This window comes from Hydra vulgaris, chromosome 08 (genome assembly GCF_038396675.1).
Source record: "Hydra vulgaris chromosome 08, alternate assembly HydraT2T_AEP".
Classification (NCBI taxonomy): Eukaryota; Metazoa; Cnidaria; class Hydrozoa; order Anthoathecata; family Hydridae; genus Hydra; species Hydra vulgaris.
This window is the reverse complement of record NC_088927.1, coordinates 66,310,052-66,329,274: the sequence shown is the minus strand read 5'-3', so window position 1 is coordinate 66,329,274 and position 19,223 is coordinate 66,310,052. Positions and strand designations below refer to the sequence as shown.

Below are 19,223 nucleotides of genomic sequence, written 5' to 3'. Positions count from 1 at the left end.
GGTATAAAAGTTGCAAATACAACACATGGTCTTACTTTTGGAAGGCTTGATGGTGGCTGGGCACTACTTTGACCTAAAACGAAAACATACGTATTATATATTTATAATTAAATTTGTTTAGAATGTGTAAATCTTCCAAACTATTCGTTTTTAAAGAGATTAGAAACTTGTTAAAAAGCTGAATAGAGATTTTCAGAGATTTTAACAAAGCAGAGATTTTCAGAGGTTTTAACAAAAACGTTATGGAATTTTTGTTAAAAAAAGTTTTTTTAGTTTTTGTTCAAAATAGATTGTAAACACAAGTTTTGTTTTTACTTTCGTTAATTTTACTCCCAAATCCGTCTTTATAATAGTCCTTTCAGGTTCTCTCCTTTCCATTAGATAAGAATGATTCTTATTTTTTGTTCCATAATGCATCACAAGAAAGTAACCATTTTTTTGACCAAACAGCTTTCTACTTTTTTTGTATTTTCAACTGTTGATATGAATTTTGCATCATCAGCATGGAGTTTTGTTATAACCTGAAGGGAATCAAGCAATCATTAACAAACATCAAAAATAGTAAAGGTCCAAGCACGGATCCTTGAGGTATGCCACTCAAAACTTATTTACACGTAGATACAAGCTGTTTTGGCTCTTTGTCGTCTATTACTTATAAACCCTATAATCCGCTCTGAAAGTTTTCCACATACACCAAACGCCTTAAGTTTTACAATTAATCGTTTATGAGGTACAGTGTAAAATGCTTTGTAAAATCAAGATAAATAAGATCAACTGGTAGTTTATAGGCGAAAGAGTAGTTTATTAGCTAAAGTTTATAATTTTTTAATGACGATTAAATAAACGAGCGTAGAGTCAAAAAAGGCTTTTTTACTCCCAAGGACTATTTTGCAATAAAGTAAGAAGTCGCTTAAGTGATAATAGTTTAGATAGTTTGAGCTTTCTGCGAGGATATTTTCTAAACACAAGATAAATAACGTTATGTACAAATTTTATTCATTTTGCTGCAATATTCTTAATTAAATAATGACTTTTCTTTCAGTTTTAAAACATAAAATAACGCCGAGATTTCCCATCAATACTTATTAAAATTGTTTAATATTTATAAGTGATATTTGTCAATATTATCATTATTGTTGTTATTACTATTGTTAAATTTATTATTATTATTGTTATTACAATTACTAATATAATTATTATTATTGTTATTATTATATTTAAAAGAATTATCGAGATTATTATAATCCTCTTTTTTTAATTTACTTTGTTATTATTATATGGTTGCTGTTATTATTAAATTGGCGTTTACCTTAGATTAGTACTCGCACTATTAGTAAACAACCATGAAATGTAAGCTTTTATTTCAGAATATACATTGCTATTGTTATAAATAAGGCAATATATATATATGTGGGTGTGTGTGTGTGTGTGTGTGTGGGTGTGTGTGTGTGTGTGTGTGTGTGTGTGTGTGTGTGTGTGTATATATATATTTAGATATATATATATATATATATATATATATATATATATATATATATATATATATATATATATATATATATACATAAAATATATACGTAAAAACACTTATCGAATTATTGATTTCAGGAAGAATCTTCCTGATGAACCTGCTGATGGTGAAACACAGTCTAGAAGAAATCAATAATTAGATAAGTGTTTTTACTAGTTTATTATTGCTCTGTTCTTTTAGAACATTGGACACTCTGTTTGTAGAATACACTAACATAACTTGTGTTGGGAGTCTTAATTGGGTAACAAAGTATGGAAAGAATGGTTATTGGGGCAGACGCTTTGGCACACTTAGTTGGATTGAGCTCAAACAAAAAGAAAGTCAGTAACTCTAAGGACATCCATAAAAATTGTTTTAAAAAAATTAAGGAAAAGAAAAGTTTTATGTCTTTTTTAAAGTGTTTTTATTTTAATGCAACATCTATACGCAATAAATGGAATGAGTTCATTGTAAGTATTGAACAGCTTAGTTTTCCGCACATTATAGGCATTACTGAGACTTGGTTCAACAGTACCTCTGAACGCAATATAGAAAATTACATATCCTATTTCAATAATAGAAATACTATCAGTGTCGGAGGAGTAGTAGTTTATGTTAGAGAGCTGCATGGGGTTGGGTTTCACGGGAATCGGTTCAGTTTCTGCGGGATTCCTACGGGGATGGATTGTAAAATTGTGGAAACCCGGCGGGTTTGGAATGGATTTTTACAAAATATTAGTTAAAATGAAGATCAAATTTTTATTTATTCTTACAAAATATTTGTTTGTCTCATCTCATTTTAACCTAACAGTAAACGAAGTTCAATTTGTTAAGCGCTTTTTTGTCATAGTGATTGATTGATCTTCAGCCATATAGAGTAACTCAGCCATGTTGAATTTTATTAAATAAATTGATTGAAAATTGTTGTTAATTATTATATATATTATTAAGGTGATACTAGCCCAAGTAAACTCAAAATTTTCAGATTTTTTTTTCTTCAAATTTGAAAAATAGAATTATTGGCGATTTCAAAAATGTATAGTTTTACTATGTTTATAAGTTGTTTAGTGACAGAAAATCTTAATTTGTGAATATGATCTCTAAAAGAAGCCCTAAGCAACGGCATAGCAACTATAAGCAATGCTTACTTTTTTTTAAACTAGCATGAGTTACCCGGCGTTGCCCGGGCCAATATTTAAACTGGCTTACCTGATATCTGTACACAAAAATGGGCCCAAAAAATATGCCCCCCTGACCCCGGGGTTAGGGGGGCCTATTTTTGGGCCCCCTGACCCCGGGGGTCGGGGTACGGGGTCAAAACCCAGCTAAGAACCTTCTCCTCCTCGAGGACTACCCCCATGCCAAATTTCATCGAGATCGGTCCGGCGGTTAGGATTTCTATAGAGAACAAACAAACACACACACAAACACACATTGCCCTTTATATATATAGCTGGAGTTACCCGGCGTTGCCCGGGCCAATATTTAAACTGGCTTATCTGATATCTGTACACAAAAATTGGCCCAAAAATGGGCCCAAAAAATCGGCCCCCCTGACCCCGGGGTCAGGGGGGCTCAATTTTTAGCCCCCTTGACCCCGGGGGGCGGGGTACAGGGTCAAAACCCAGCTAAGAACCTTCTCCCCCTCGAGGACTACCCCCATGCCAAATTTCATCGAGATCGGTCCGGCGGTTTGGATTTCTATAGAGAACAAACACACACACACACATTGCCCTTTATATATATAGAAGATTACTAAATTCCATGGAACAATTGATTTTTAAAATCTTTTATACGTATCTCCTTTGCTTTTTATCAACTTTGCAAATTCGTAAATTCCATCTAATTTTAAAATGAACTGGATAGTGAGAAAGAAGTGAATTTTATCAGCTTGTTTTGATTATTTTATTGATTCTATTTTTCACATTTGACTGCTATATTCTTGGAATATGAGGAATTAAAGAATTAATGGGGAATTAAAGAAGTAAGAAAAGATCAAAAAAGAAAGCGTTTTCATGAAAACTAATATGTCAGAACAACAAAACTTTTCACTTAAAAATGCTTCTGATTCAGATATGTTTAGTACAGGTACATATGTTCAACAAAGCAGTTGATTTTATTGGCAGTGCAGTTAAAAACGAATACAGATCTAACGATCTTAATTGTTTTATATTTATTAATTTTGGCATTACAAAAGATTTGTTTGAGAAGTTTTCTTGCTGTCTGACTGTACCTCACCAGTTAAGCATACACAATGTTTATGTGTATTAGACATGTTGGAAATGAACATTTATTGTTGTTGAGATATTGACATTAGCATTACACATTTTACGTTTAAATTAAAAATCATTGTTAAAAATGCAGCCATTTTAATTCTGTAACAGTTCTGATGGTGATTCTGGTCAAATCCCATAATCAACACATTGTTAACCTCTTTGCAAAATTTTAGCCTCAAACTCTGACTAATTCATGAGAAATCCTTGTTTGAAAATGTAGTTAAAATAGTATATTTCCATGACAAAACATGCTGACTCAGCATGTTTTGTCATGGAAGGCATGAGATGGCACAAATGGCTTACAGGCCCATATGGATTTTTGCAGAACTCTATCAGTTAAAATAACTACTTTATTTGGGGCTTCATCTTCATTAACTGGTTCGAAAAAAGTTCCGGCATCAGTTAAATCAGAAGTTGCTGATGCAATTACATCCATGTGTGCTAAAGATATAAGACCTTTTTCTATAGTTGAAGGTGAGGGTTTTAAAAATTTTGCTAGAAAGTTGATTGCTGTTGGGGCAAATTTTGGAAAGGCAGGTGTAAAAGAAATATTAATTATTTCTTATTTCACACCACCATTTAAATGGTGTTGTGAAAAAAGAAAAAGATTTATTCTGTTCCCATTTAACAGAAATATATCACTATATCTATGGATGCATGAACAAAGCTCAAACAGTTACATTGCAGTAACAGTTCAGTTTCTGGCTGATTGGAAACATATCTGTTAGCCACTCGCATACTGGATCAAAGGCATACTGCTGAGATTATTAAAGAGGCAGTAAAGGGAATCTTGGGAGAATTTAATGCTTGGCGACCAGAAAATATTTATGTTACAGATAATGCTAGTAACATGAAAGCAGCATTTAAAGAATGTGTATGGTTAGGCTGTTCAAGTCGCAACCTTAATCTCGTTTTGCCCCATGGGTCCACTAAAAGTAATTACAATAATAATTGCTGCCTACCAGTGGAAATCAGTAACATGATTGAAATTTATAAAGAAATTGTAACATTTGCCAAAAGAACCAAAATTAATACTCAATTGGCAATAACACTCAAGCAATGTGTAGTAACTCAGTGGAATAGTGTTCTTCACATGCTAAAATCAATATCGTTAAATTTTGCACAACTACATAATTTATGTAATGAGCTAGGCTTCAATAGAAAACTATTGTTGTTGCTGATTGATTTAAACAAAAATACCTTGAACAATGTTGTCGAAGTGTTGGAACCCATGGAAATGGCTACACTTTGTCTTTCTAAAGATCAATCACCCACTATTCATATGGTTCTACCAACAAAATTGAAATAGGAGCAACATTTTACATCCAAATCTTCAGGCAGCGCAATAGTTAAACAGTTGTAGGATCATCTTTTCAATAAGCTGCTCTAATATTTTCATGTTGGTAAAATTCATTATACAGCAGCATTACTGGACCCAAGATTTAAAAACAATTTTGAAACTTTGGCACCAACAGAGTATGCTGAAGGATTATTAAATTTAAAACATCTTGTGAAACAATTGACTAAATCAACAAATATTGTTTCTGAAAAAACATCTCAATCAATCCCACCACCAAAAAAGGCCAAGTTAGAGGACAGTTTTTTTGGAGATCAGCATAATATATCAAATGTGATATTAGAAGAACATGAAGAAGTATTACTGCTACTTTATTTTATATTGTGGTTTTGTCTTTCAATGATGTTTTGTATTTCAATTCATGATGTTTTAAATTGTATGTTTTGAAAACATACTTTATTCAATTTTTCTTCTATATTTTTTTTTTATAACTATCTACTTTGCTATTTTTAATAATTTCATTTCATCCTATAAAGTCGTCATGTTTATTATCCTTCAGGTTGATGCATATTTAACAAATTGTTAAATATGCATCAACCTGAAGGATAATAACAAGATGATATATTGCTATACTGGAAAGGGCTACAAAATGGAAGAATCTTTCTGAAATTGCGAAAAGAATTTTGGCAATTCCTGCAGCCAGCACTTCATCGGAGAGAACATTTTCATCTGCTGGCCGGGTTCTTGAAGAGAGGAGGTCATAACTATCACCTGATAGTGTCGATGATCTGTTGTTTTTGCAAGGGCTTAAGCATTGACTTTTATTTTTCTAAATTAGAAATTTATGGTTAACATTGTTTCATTTTATTTCTTTTTTGTCTATTTTTAAATCAAGTAAATTTTTTTTACTATATTTTGAGAAATTTTTTTATAAGCTATTAAACTCTATTAATTAAACTCTTGACTATATTTTAATAAATTTTTTATGTTATTTCATGGGAAGGGCCGATAAATATTTGCGGGGATGGGTGGGGATGGAAGAAAATGCTTGCGGGGATGGGTGGGGATGGCTTTGGTTTCTGCGGGGATGGGTGGGGATGGAACAAATTCCTGTCGCCGTGCAGCTCTCTAGTTTAGAGTTTTCTTAAAAAAATAAAAATAAAGTCCTTTAGAAAAAAGTAGGGGGGGGGGGCTCGATACCCAGCTTGATCATCAGATTAAGCTAGCAAATAATATAAAAAGTAATAACAATAGATAAATACGGGCCTGTCCGGGAGTTGAACCCGGGACCTCTCGCACCCTAAGCGAGAATCATACCACTAGACCAACAGGCCGTTGTATAAATAGAATTTTTTTTTAATATAATTTTAAAGCCAACAAAGTTTCTTTAGGCAAATACTTTAAGTCAATAAATGTTTAGAAGTTTACTTTTGTTGCGCCTATTTTGATATAACGCAGTTTTTTATCGATAATGTTTTTTTCAACAACGTTTTTATATACTGTTGCATGTTTTAGTAAGCCATCTATAGATCGCATCTTATAAAATGCAAGATCTTATATAATGCAATTAACAAAAACTTTTCTTCCAACTAAATAAAAAAGTTAGTTAAATATTTTCCTTAAATAAATATTTAATTAAGTTATTTTTGTTGTTTTAGTTAAATTTTGATTAAAATTAAATAAATTTATGTTCAAAAATGTATTCAAAAAAAATAGGCGCATTAAACTTTTAGCATTATTGAGTTTTTAATATATTCGTAAACATAAGTATGTATGCTTAAGCAGGGTCGTTCCTAGGGTTGGTGGCGCCCGGGTAAATGTAGTTGCGACATCCCCCCCCCCCCCTTTCTCCTTTTTTTTTAAACATTAATTTTATTCATCTTTTTAGTTGATTTTACTTTTCGTTTATTTTATAAATACTTTCTTTTCCCATTTTTCCTCTTTAAATAAGTTATTTTTATCCGTTAGAAAAAACCGCCCGTCATGAGCGGTGTCATTGCAAAGTTTTCAAGATTTATATATATTTATATATATATAATGCAGTCAGATCAACTACCTCCTTTAAAAAAGAGTGTAGCTGACTCTGAATCGTATGATTTACTGGCAAACTTTAAAACAGCTGCCACTCCGTTGTCTAAAGCTTGCAGTAATGACACAAGACATAAATTTGACAAATACTTAGCATTGCCTGTGACAGCGCATGATACATTGCAATTCTGGAAGAATTATGACTGTAAGTATAAGCTTCCGACAATGGCATTGATCGCTAGGATATAGATTGCTTGGGTAAAGAGGCTTTTCAGTGTGTGAGGTTATCGTGAGTGATCGCAGGGCTTGCCTAAAGCCATAAATATCAGAAATGCTGATATTTTTCATATATAACATGCAACCTTGATTACAAGACTGACAGCAGACTACTTAAGCTACCTTTATTTGTGTTCAGAAAGTTACTGCATTTATGTTTTGCGCACTTTAACTACAGCGTTTTATTTTTTGAAAATGGCGGGAAACTTACATTTTAATTTTTTACTTGTATTACTTGCTCTAATAAAGTTTTTAAATCATAAATATTAAATATAGTTTTAAAAAACGTGCTTTTATCATTATATACTATTTAAAAGTTTGTTAAAATATTTATTGACATTTTTAAAGAACGATTTAATATTCGATGTTTGAAAAAGTCTAACTGAACAACTTTATTATTTCCTGTAATATAAAGTTAACTTAGAAATATAGTGTTTTTACAGGATATAACAATGTGACAATTGTTAAGGCCATAACAAAATAAAATTTAAAACAGAGTAATTAAAAAAATATATAATGTAATTTAAAATGTTTTTGATGTATTAGTTTTATTATATCGATGGTTCTTAAAAACAGTAACAATGAAAAGATTAGATCTTATCCCAAATATACGTGAATTAGGAGTGGATAAATTAAAATTATGGAAGAATTTAATACTGAATACTGAAGAACTTCGCAAAGAAAACTTAAATAAAATAAAGGTTGTTTTAGTTATATTTATTTCAAAGGTGAAGAAAAAACTAAAACAATGTGGACAAAGTTATGATACATTTATACAAAAAGAAAATCGTTGACTTCAAAGAAATCTTATGAACAATAAAAATAGCCATTTTGGTTCTGGAAGGCCCCATAAACAATGGAGTGTTCTTGGAGAGCAAAGCAAAAGAAAAATAATAAAAAAACTAGCCACTGAACATCATAAAGCTCTATTTTTAGTTTCTGCAAAAAGTGAAAATGTTGCTGGAGAAAAAAAAAAGCCTCTATTTTAAAAAACAATATTTCTAATGTTTTGGAGAAAGAAAAAATTGATGAAACTTTGTATAAAACCTTTCCCATTAATCTGAGTTTAGAGGAAGCGCTTGCGTTAAAAATGAACGTTGATCTCAGCGATAAACAATATCAAATGATCAAAAACTCAGCTCTAGTACACAATGTACATATTTATCCAACCTTGCACAGTATTTTCGAGGAAAAATTGAAATGCTATCCTGAGAATATACACTTTTCTGAAATTTCTACAAAGTGTATATTCTCAGTGTAAATATTCTTCAAAGCATGTTGGATTTCATTTATTTTACTCATTTCAGTTATTCTACTCACACTGTGAGTAGAATAACTGAAATGATTGATATGTCTATTTGTGGTCAAGGTAACGAAATATTTGGAGTTTTATATGGAAAGATTGGTTTTGATGGAGCATCAAGCCAAAGTATTTATAAACAGAAATACGAGACAAGTAACACAAGCATAGAACTTAAAAGTGAAGAAAATCTTTTTAGTACAGCTTTTGTGCCTCTATTGCTCAAAGTAGAAGATGGCGAAATTTGGAAAAATGGAAATCTTTCAAGTTGTCACTTTTGTAGACCTCTTCATCTCCAATATAAAAAAAGAGAGCCCTATTTTATCCAGAGAAGAAGAATCAGGTCTAAAAAATCAAATAAATACCTTAAAGAAATTTTGCAAAACTTTTGATTTTGCAGGAAAAAAGGTGACCTTTAATATTAGCTATAGAGTTGATCTTACAATGTTTAATAATAAAGTAGTTAACGCACTTACAGAGACAAAATCAACTCAATCCTGCAATGTGTGCAATACTAAACCCAACGAAATGAACAATATCGATTTATTAAAAGCAAAAACTGAGAATGAGTCAGCCTTGGGGCTCGGAATTTCAGCTTTGCATTGGTGGATAAAATGCTTCGAATTTATTCTTCATTTGAGTTATAAAATTGAAATTAAAAAGTATAAGCCAAAAACAATTGAGGAAAAATTATCTATAGACTTAAAAAAAAGAGATCTCTTTATCTCTGAAGAGTACTCTTCAGAGAACGGTTAAGCCTATATGTTGACATACCTAAAACTGGGTCTGGAAATACCAATGACGGCAATACTGTTAGAAGAGCATTTAAAAATAGTGAAGTGAAATTACTAAAGTTGGTTGTGATATAATTGAAAGATTGCATAATATTCTCATAACCATATCTTGTGGATATCCTATTAATATCAATGAATTAGATTTATACTGCACTGAAACAGCTAAAAGAAACTAAAAATAGAGCTTTATGATGTTCAGTGGCTAGTTTTTTTATTATTTTTCTTTTGCTTTGCTCTCCAAGAACACTCCATTGTTTATGGGGCCTTCCAGAACCAAAATGGCTATTTTTATTGTTCATAAGATTTCTTTGAAGTCAACGATTTTCTTTTTGTATAAATGTATCATAACTTTGTCCACATTGTTTTAGTTTTTTCTTCACCTTTGAAATAAATATAACTAAAACAACCTTTATTTTATTTAAGTTTTCTTTGCGAAGTTCTTCAGTATTCAGTATTAAATTCTTCCATAATTTTAATTTATCCACTCCTAATTCACGTATATTTGGGATAAGATCTAATCTTTTCATTGTTACTGTTTTTAAGAACCATCGATATAATAAAACTAATACATCAAAAACATTTTAAATTACATTATATATTTTTTTAATTACTCTGTTTTAAATTTTATTTTGTTATGGCCTTAACAATTGTCACATTGTTATATCCTGTAAAAACACTATATTTCTAAGTTAACTTTATATTACAGGAAATAATAAAGTTGTTCAGTTAGACTTTTTCAAACATCGAATATTAAATCGTTCTTTAAAAATGTCAATAAATATTTTAACAAACTTTTAAATAGTATATAATGATAAAAGCACGTTTTTTAAAACTATATTTAATATTTATGATTTAAAAACTTTATTAGAGCAAGTAATACAAGTAAAAAATTAAAATGTAAGTTTCCCGCCATTTTCAAAAAATAAAACGCTGTAGTTAAAGTGCGCAAAACATAAATGCAGTAACTTTCTGAACACAAATAAAGGTAGCTTAAGTAGTCTGCTGTCAGTCTTGTAATCAAGGTTGCATGTTATATATGAAAAATATCAGCATTTCTGATATTTATGGCTTTAGGCAAGCCCTGCGATCACTCACGATAACCTCACACACTGAAAAGCCTCTTTACCCAAGCAATCTATATCCTAGCGATCAATGCCATTGTCGGAAGCTTATACTTACAGTCATAATTCTTCCAGAATTGCAATGTATCATGCGCTGTCACAGGCAATGCTAAGTATTTGTCAAATTTATGTCTTGTGTCATTACTGCAAGCTTTAGACAACGGAGTGGCAGCTGTTTTAAAGTTTGCCAGTAAATCATACGATTCAGAGTCAGCTACACTCTTTTTTAAAGGAGGTAGTTGATCTGACTGCATTATATATATATAAATATATATAAATCTTGAAAACTTTGCAATGACACCGCTCATGACGGGCGGTTTTTTCTAACGGATAAAAATAACTTATTTAAAGAGGAAAAATGGGAAAAGAAAGTATTTATAAAATAAACGAAAAGTAAAATCAACTAAAAAGATGAATAAAATTAATGTTTAAAAAAAAAGGAGAAAGGGGGGGGGGGGATGTCGCAACTACATTTACCCGGGCGCCACCAACCCTAGGAACGACCCTGCTTAAGCATACATACTTATGTTTACGAATATATTAAAAACTCAATAATGCTAAAAGTTTAATGCGCCTATTTTTTTTGAATACATTTTTGAACATAAATTTATTTAATTTTAATCAAAATTTAACTAAAACAACAAAAATAACTTAATTAAATATTTATTTAAGGAAAATATTTAACTAACTTTTTTATTTAGTTGGAAGAAAAGTTTTTGTTAATTGCATTATATAAGATCTTGCATTTTATAAGATGCGATCTATAGATGGCTTACTAAAACATGCAACAGTATATAAAAACGTTGTTGAAAAAAACATTATCGATAAAAAACTGCGTTATATCAAAATAGGCGCAACAAAAGTAAACTTCTAAACATTTATTGACTTAAAGTATTTGCCTAAAGAAACTTTGTTGGCTTTAAAATTATATTAAAAAAAAATTCTATTTATACAACGGCCTGTTGGTCTAGTGGTATGATTCTCGCTTAGGGTGCGAGAGGTCCCGGGTTCAACTCCCGGACAGGCCCGTATTTATCTATTGTTATTACTTTTTATATTATTTGCTAGCTTAATCTGATGATCAAGCTGGGTATCGAGCCCCCCCCCCCCCTACTTTTTTCTAAAGGACTTTATTTTTATTTTTTTAAGAAAACTCTAAACTAGAGAGCTGCACGGCGACAGGAATTTGTTCCATCCCCACCCATCCCCGCAGAAACCAAAGCCATCCCCACCCATCCCCGCAAGCATTTTCTTCCATCCCCACCCATCCCCGCAAATATTTATCGGCCCTTCCCATGAAATAACATAAAAAATTTATTAAAATATAGTCAAGAGTTTAATTAATAGAGTTTAATAGCTTATAAAAAAATTTCTCAAAATATAGTAAAAAAAATTTACTTGATTTAAAAATAGACAAAAAAGAAATAAAATGAAACAATGTTAACCATAAATTTCTAATTTAGAAAAATAAAAGTCAATGCTTAAGCCCTTGCAAAAACAACAGATCATCGACACTATCAGGTGATAGTTATGACCTCCTCTCTTCAAGAACCCGGCCAGCAGATGAAAATGTTCTCTCCGATGAAGTGCTGGCTGCAGGAATTGCCAAAATTCTTTTCGCAATTTCAGAAAGATTCTTCCATTTTGTAGCCCTTTCCAGTATAGCAATATATCATCTTGTTATTATCCTTCAGGTTGATGCATATTTAACAATTTGTTAAATATGCATCAACCTGAAGGATAATAAACATGACGACTTTATAGGATGAAATGAAATTATTAAAAATAGCAAAGTAGATAGTTATAAAAAAAAAATATAGAAGAAAAATTGAATAAAGTATGTTTTCAAAACATACAATTTAAAACATCATGAATTGAAATACAAAACATCATTGAAAGACAAAACCACAATATAAAATAAAGTAGCAGTAATACTTCTTCATGTTCTTCTAATATCACATTTGATATATTATGCTGATCTTCAAAAAAACTGTCCTCTAACTTGGCCTTTTTTGGTGGTGGGATTGATTGAGATGTTTTTTCAGAAACAATATTTGTTGATTTAGTCAATTGTTTCACAAGATGTTTTAAATTTAATAATCCTTCAGCATACTCTGTTGGTGCCAAAGTTTCAAAATTGTTTTTAAATCTTGGGTCCAGTAATGCTGCTGTATAATGAATTTTACCAACATGAAAATATTAGAGCAGCTTATTGAAAAGATGATCCTACAACTGTTTAACTATTGCGCTGCCTGAAGATTTGGATGTAAAATGTTGCTCCTATTTCAATTTTGTTGGTAGAACCATATGAATAGTGGGTGATTGATCTTTAGAAAGACAAAGTGTAGCCATTTCCATGGGTTCCAACACTTCGACAACATTGTTCAAGGTATTTTTGTTTAAATCAATCAGCAACAACAATAGTTTTCTATTGAAGCCTAGCTCATTACATAAATTATGTAGTTGTGCAAAATTTAACGATATTGATTTTAGCATGTGAAGAACACTATTCCACTGAGTTACTACACATTGCTTGAGTGTTATTGCCAATTGAGTATTAATTTTGGTTCTTTTGGCAATTGTTACAATTTCTTTATAAATTTCAATCATGTTACTGATTTCCACTGGTAGGCAGCAATTATTATTGTAATTACTTTTAGTGGACCCATGGGGCAAAACGAGATTAAGGTTGCGACTTGAACAGCCTAACCATACACATTCTTTAAATGCTGCTTTCATGTTACTAGCATTATCTGTAACATAAATATTTTCTGGTCGCCAAGCATTAAATTCTCCCAAGATTCCCTTTACTGCCTCTTTAATAATCTCAGCAGTATGCCTTTGATCCAGTATGCGAGTGGCTAACAGATATGTTTCCAATCAGCCAGAAACTGAACTGTTACTGCAATGTAACTGTTTGAGCTTTGTTCATGCATCCATAGATATAGTGATATATTTCTGTTAAATGGGAACAGAATAAATCTTTTTCTTTTTTCACAACACCATTTAAATGGTGGTGTGAAATAAGAAATAATTAATATTTCTTTTACACCTGCCTTTCCAAAATTTGCCCCAACAGCAATCAACTTTCTAGCAAAATTTTTAAAACCCTCACCTTCAACTATAGAAAAAGGTCTTATATCTTTAGCACACATGGATGTAATTGCATCAGCAACTTCTGATTTAACTGATGCCGGAACTTTTTTCGAACCAGTTAATGAAGATGAAGCCCCAAATAAAGTAGTTATTTTAACTGATAGAGTTCTGCAAAAATCCATATGGGCCTGTAAGCCATTTGTGCCATCTCATGCCTTCCATGACAAAACATGCTGAGTCAGCATGTTTTGTCATGGAAATATACTATTTTAACTACATTTTCAAACAAGGATTTCTCATGAATTAGTCAGAGTTTGAGGCTAAAATTTTGCAAAGAGGTTAACAATGTGTTGATTATGGGATTTGACCAGAATCACCATCAGAACTGTTACAGAATTAAAATGGCTGCATTTTTAACAATGATTTTTAATTTAAACGTAAAATGTGTAATGCTAATGTCAATATCTCAACAACAATAAATGTTCATTTCCAACATGTCTAATACACATAAACATTGTGTATGCTTAACTGGTGAGGTACAGTCAGACAGCAAGAAAACTTCTCAAACAAATCTTTTGTAATGCCAAAATTAATAAATATAAAACAATTAAGATCGTTAGATCTGTATTCGTTTTTAACTGCACTGCCAATAAAATCAACTGCTTTGTTGAACATATGTACCTGTACTAAACATATCTGAATCAGAAGCATTTTTAAGTGAAAAGTTTTGTTGTTCTGACATATTAGTTTTCATGAAAACGCTTTCTTTTTTGATCTTTTCTTACTTCTTTAATTCCCCATTAATTCTTTAATTCCTCATATTCCAAGAATATAGCAGTCAAATGTGAAAAATAGAATCAATAAAATAATCAAAACAAGCTGATAAAATTCACTTCTTTCTCACTATCCAGTTCATTTTAAAATTAGATGGAATTTACGAATTTGCAAAGTTGATAAAAAGCAAAGGAGATACGTATAAAAGATTTTAAAAATCAATTGTTCCATGGAATTTAGTAATCTTCTATATATATAAAGGGCAATGTGTGTGTGTGTGTTTGTTCTCTATAGAAATCCAAACCGCCGGACCGATCTCGATGAAATTTGGCATGGGGGTAGTCCTCGAGGGGGAGAAGGTTCTTAGCTGGGTTTTGACCCTGTACCCCGCCCCCCGGGGTCAAGGGGGCTAAAAATTGAGCCCCCCTGACCCCGGGGTCAGGGGGGCCGATTTTTTGGGCCCATTTTTGGGCCAATTTTTGTGTACAGATATCAGATAAGCCAGTTTAAATATTGGCCCGGGCAACGCCGGGTAACTCCAGCTATATATATAAAGGGCAATGTGTGTTTGTGTGTGTGTTTGTTTGTTCTCTATAGAAATCCTAACCGCCGGACCGATCTCGATGAAATTTGGCATGGGGGTAGTCCTCGAGGAGGAGAAGGTTCTTAGCTGGGTTTTGACCCCGTACCCCGACCCCCGGGGTCAGGGGGCCCAAAAATAGGCCCCCCTAACCCCGGGGTCAGGGGGGCATATTTTTTGGGCCCATTTTTGTGTACAGATATCAGGTAAGCCAGTTTAAATATTGGCCCGGGCAACGCCGGGTAACTCATGCTAGTTTAAAAAAAAGTAAGCATTGCTTATAGTTGCTATGCCGTTGCTTAGGGCTTCTTTTAGAGATCATATTCACAAATTAAGATTTTCTGTCACTAAACAACTTATAAACATAGTAAAACTATACATTTTTGAAATCGCCAATAATTCTATTTTTCAAATTTGAAGAAAAAAAAATCTGAAAATTTTGAGTTTACTTGGGCTAGTATCACCTTAATAATATATATAATAATTAACAACAATTTTCAATCAATTTATTTAATAAAATTCAACATGGCTGAGTTACTCTATATGGCTGAAGATCAATCAATCACTATGACAAAAAAGCGCTTAACAAATTGAACTTCGTTTACTGTTAGGTTAAAATGAGATGAGACAAACAAATATTTTGTAAGAATAAATAAAAATTTGATCTTCATTTTAACTAATATTTTGTAAAAATCCATTCCAAACCCGCCGGGTTTCCACAATTTTACAATCCATCCCCGTAGGAATCCCGCAGAAACTGAACCGATTCCCGTGAAACCCAACCCCATGCAGCTCTCTAACATAAACTACTACTCCTCCGACACTGATAGTATTTCTATTATTGAAATAGGATATGTAATTTTCTATATTGCGTTCAGAGGTACTGTTGAACCAAGTCTCAGTAATGCCTATAATGTGCGGAAAACTAAGCTGTTCAATACTTACAATGAACTCATTCCATTTATTGCGTATAGATGTTGCATTAAAATAAAAACACTTTAAAAAAGACATAAAACTTTTCTTTTCCTTAATTTTTTTAAAACAATTTTTATGGATGTCCTTAGAGTTACTGACTTTCTTTTTGTTTGAGCTCAATCCAACTAAGTGTGCCAAAGCGTCTGCCCCAATAACCATTCTTTCCATACTTTGTTACCCAATTAAGACTCCCAACACAAGTTATGTTAGTGTATTCTACAAACAGAGTGTCCAATGTTCTAAAAGAACAGAGCAATAATAAACTAGTAAAAACACTTATCTAATTATTGATTTCTTCTAGACTGTGTTTCACCATCAGCAGGTTCATCAGGAAGATTCTTCCTGAAATCAATAATTCGATAAGTGTTTTTACGTATATATTTTATGTATATATATATATATATATATATATATATATATATATATATATTTATATATATATATACACACACACACACACACACACACACACACACACACACACACACACACACACACACACACACACACACACATATATATATATTGCCTTATTTATAACAATAGCAATGTATATTCTGAAATAAAAGCTTACATTTCATGGTTGTTTACTAATAGTGCGAGTACTAATCTAAGGTAAACGCCAATTTAATAATAACAGCAACCATATAATAATAACAAAGTAAATTAAAAAAAGAGGATTATAATAATCTCGATAATTCTTTTAAATATAATAATAACAATAATAATAATTATATTAGTAATTGTAATAACAATAATAATAATAAATTTAACAATAGTAATAACAACAATAATGATAATATTGACAAATATCACTTATAAATATTAAACAATTTTAATAAGTATTGATGGGAAATCTCGGCGTTATTTTATGTTTTAAAACTGAAAGAAAAGTCATTATTTAATTAAGAATATTGCAGCAAAATGAATAAAATTTGTACATAACGTTATTTATCTTGTGTTTAGAAAATATCCTCGCAGAAAGCTCAAACTATCTAAACTATTATCACTTAAGCGACTTCTTACTTTATTGCAAAATAGTCCTTGGGAGTAAAAAAGCCTTTTTTGACTCTACGCTCGTTTATTTAATCGTCATTAAAAAATTATAAACTTTAGCTAATAAACTACTCTTTCGCCTATAAACTACCAGTTGATCTTATTTATCTTGATTTTACAAAGCATTTTACACTGTACCTCATAAACGATTAATTGTAAAACTTAAGGCGTTTGGTGTATGTGGAAAACTTTCAGAGCGGATTATAGGGTTTATAAGTAATAGACGACAAAGAGCCAAAACAGCTTGTATCTACGTGTAAATAAGTTTTGAGTGGCATACCTCAAGGATCCGTGCTTGGACCTTTACTATTTTTGATGTTTGTTAATGATTGCTTGATTCCCTTCAGGTTATAACAAAACTCCATGCTGATGATGCAAAATTCATATCAACAGTTGAAAATACAAAAAAAGTAGAAAGCTGTTTGGTCAAAAAAATGGTTACTTTCTTGTGATGCATTATGGAACAAAAAATAAGAATCATTCTTATCTAATGGAAAGGAGAGAACCTGAAAGGACTATTATAAAGACGGATTTGGGAGTAAAATTAACGAAAGTAAAAACAAAACTTGTGTTTACAATCTATTTTGAACAAAAACTAAAAAAACTTTTTTTAACAAAAATTCCATAACGTTTTTGTTAAAACCTCTGAAAATCTCTGCTTTGTTAAAATCTCTGAAAATCTCTATTCAGCTTTTTAACAAGTTTCTAATCTCTTTAAAAACGAATAGTTTGGAAGATTTACACATTCTAAACAAATTTAATTATAAATATATAATACGTATGTTTTCGTTTTAGGTCAAAGTAGTGCCCAGCCACCATCAAGCCTTCCAAAAGTAAGACCATGTGTTGTATTTGCAACTTTTATACCCTTTGTAAATAAACAGCTAAATTCGGGCATGCAAACAGGCCCGTATTTAGCTGCCGTATTTATTCAAAAATTAAAGAAGCTTGTGAAAACATTATGCAGCATGATGGTAGAGCCAAATTTTTACATAAATTTTTAAATCAATACAATGTCATGTGTGAAAAATTTGATCAATATATTTTAAACCAAGGATAAATATCACGTGAAAAAAAAAAACGAAATGAAAAAAAAAATACTGTAAATTTTCTTACTCGATTACAAAAACAATTTGAATATTGTGGTTTTCCAAAGATTGCTGAGGTAGTAAAAGATCAATTTCTATGTCACTCCATAAAATGTCACTCCATAAAAATAAAACAAGAAATTCTCAAAGAAGAGAGACATAAACCTTAAAAATGTATTTAAGTTGGCTTCATCGTGAAAACGTCAAAGCAACAAGCAAGAGAAATATCCGGAAAAAAAGCAGTTTACAGAAGTTATCGACTCGTTTGCCAATTTTTTTTTTAATTAGGCTTTCCAATAAGACAAAAACAAGCAACAGATTTGAAGTCAAAGGCTAACTAAAACGACTTTCTGACCCTTTGAGGTAGCCTCGTTCCTGCTCGTCGTTTTTAGTTGACCAACACATTCGGTATATAATACCGAGTGTTTCATCAAGATAGGCTCAGCAAAATGTACATACGTTGGCTGATCAATATACGGTATTCTATAATATTATCAGGTGGTTAATCAAACAAACAAAACGGTTCATGAGTTTGGCATACATTGTTTAAGGGCTAGGGTTTGGGCAGGATACCACTAAGTTATTCAGTCTATAGCCATTATACTTTTACAAACTTAAGAGACATTAGTCACGGTGCTTTGCAAACTAAAAACCGAATCCTTGAATAAATGTGCGTTTCACTTTGCATAAACCTTAAATTTCAATAAATCAATGCTTTTTATCTCAATTCAATTATTTGAAGAGCAATATGAGCTAAATTCTTGGAAAATTTCTTCGGAAAAATAGAATGGTTGCTATTTATTTATCTGTCAAATAAATACCTTGGAGTACATTAGCATCCAAAACATTTGATTACCATTTTCATTTAGATTAATTTAAAACTTAAAAATTTAAAACTTATTTGAGAAAGAAGTTTTAAAACTTGAAGGTTTTTTTTTTTTTATTGAGCTTAAAATTTTCTCAATTTCTCAATCCAAGTTATAAGATGTTTGTCCAAAAAAATTTAAACCTACGGGCAGTTTTGATCTCTATAATTAAATATACAACTATTC

General features: G+C 31.3%; 2 non-coding genes across 2 annotated transcripts; one reads left to right on the top strand and one right to left on the bottom strand.

Moving 5' to 3' along the window:
* Positions 1-6,345: 6,345 nt before the first annotated feature.
* On the bottom strand, positions 6,346-6,417 carry trnap-agg (transfer RNA proline (anticodon AGG)). Its single transcript has one exon. It is a non-coding gene; the product is annotated as a tRNA-Pro (tRNA).
* Positions 6,418-11,558: 5,141 nt separating this feature from the next.
* trnap-agg (transfer RNA proline (anticodon AGG)) lies at positions 11,559-11,630 on the top strand. Its single transcript has one exon. It is a non-coding gene; the product is annotated as a tRNA-Pro (tRNA).
* The last annotated feature ends 7,593 nt before the right edge of the window (positions 11,631-19,223 follow it).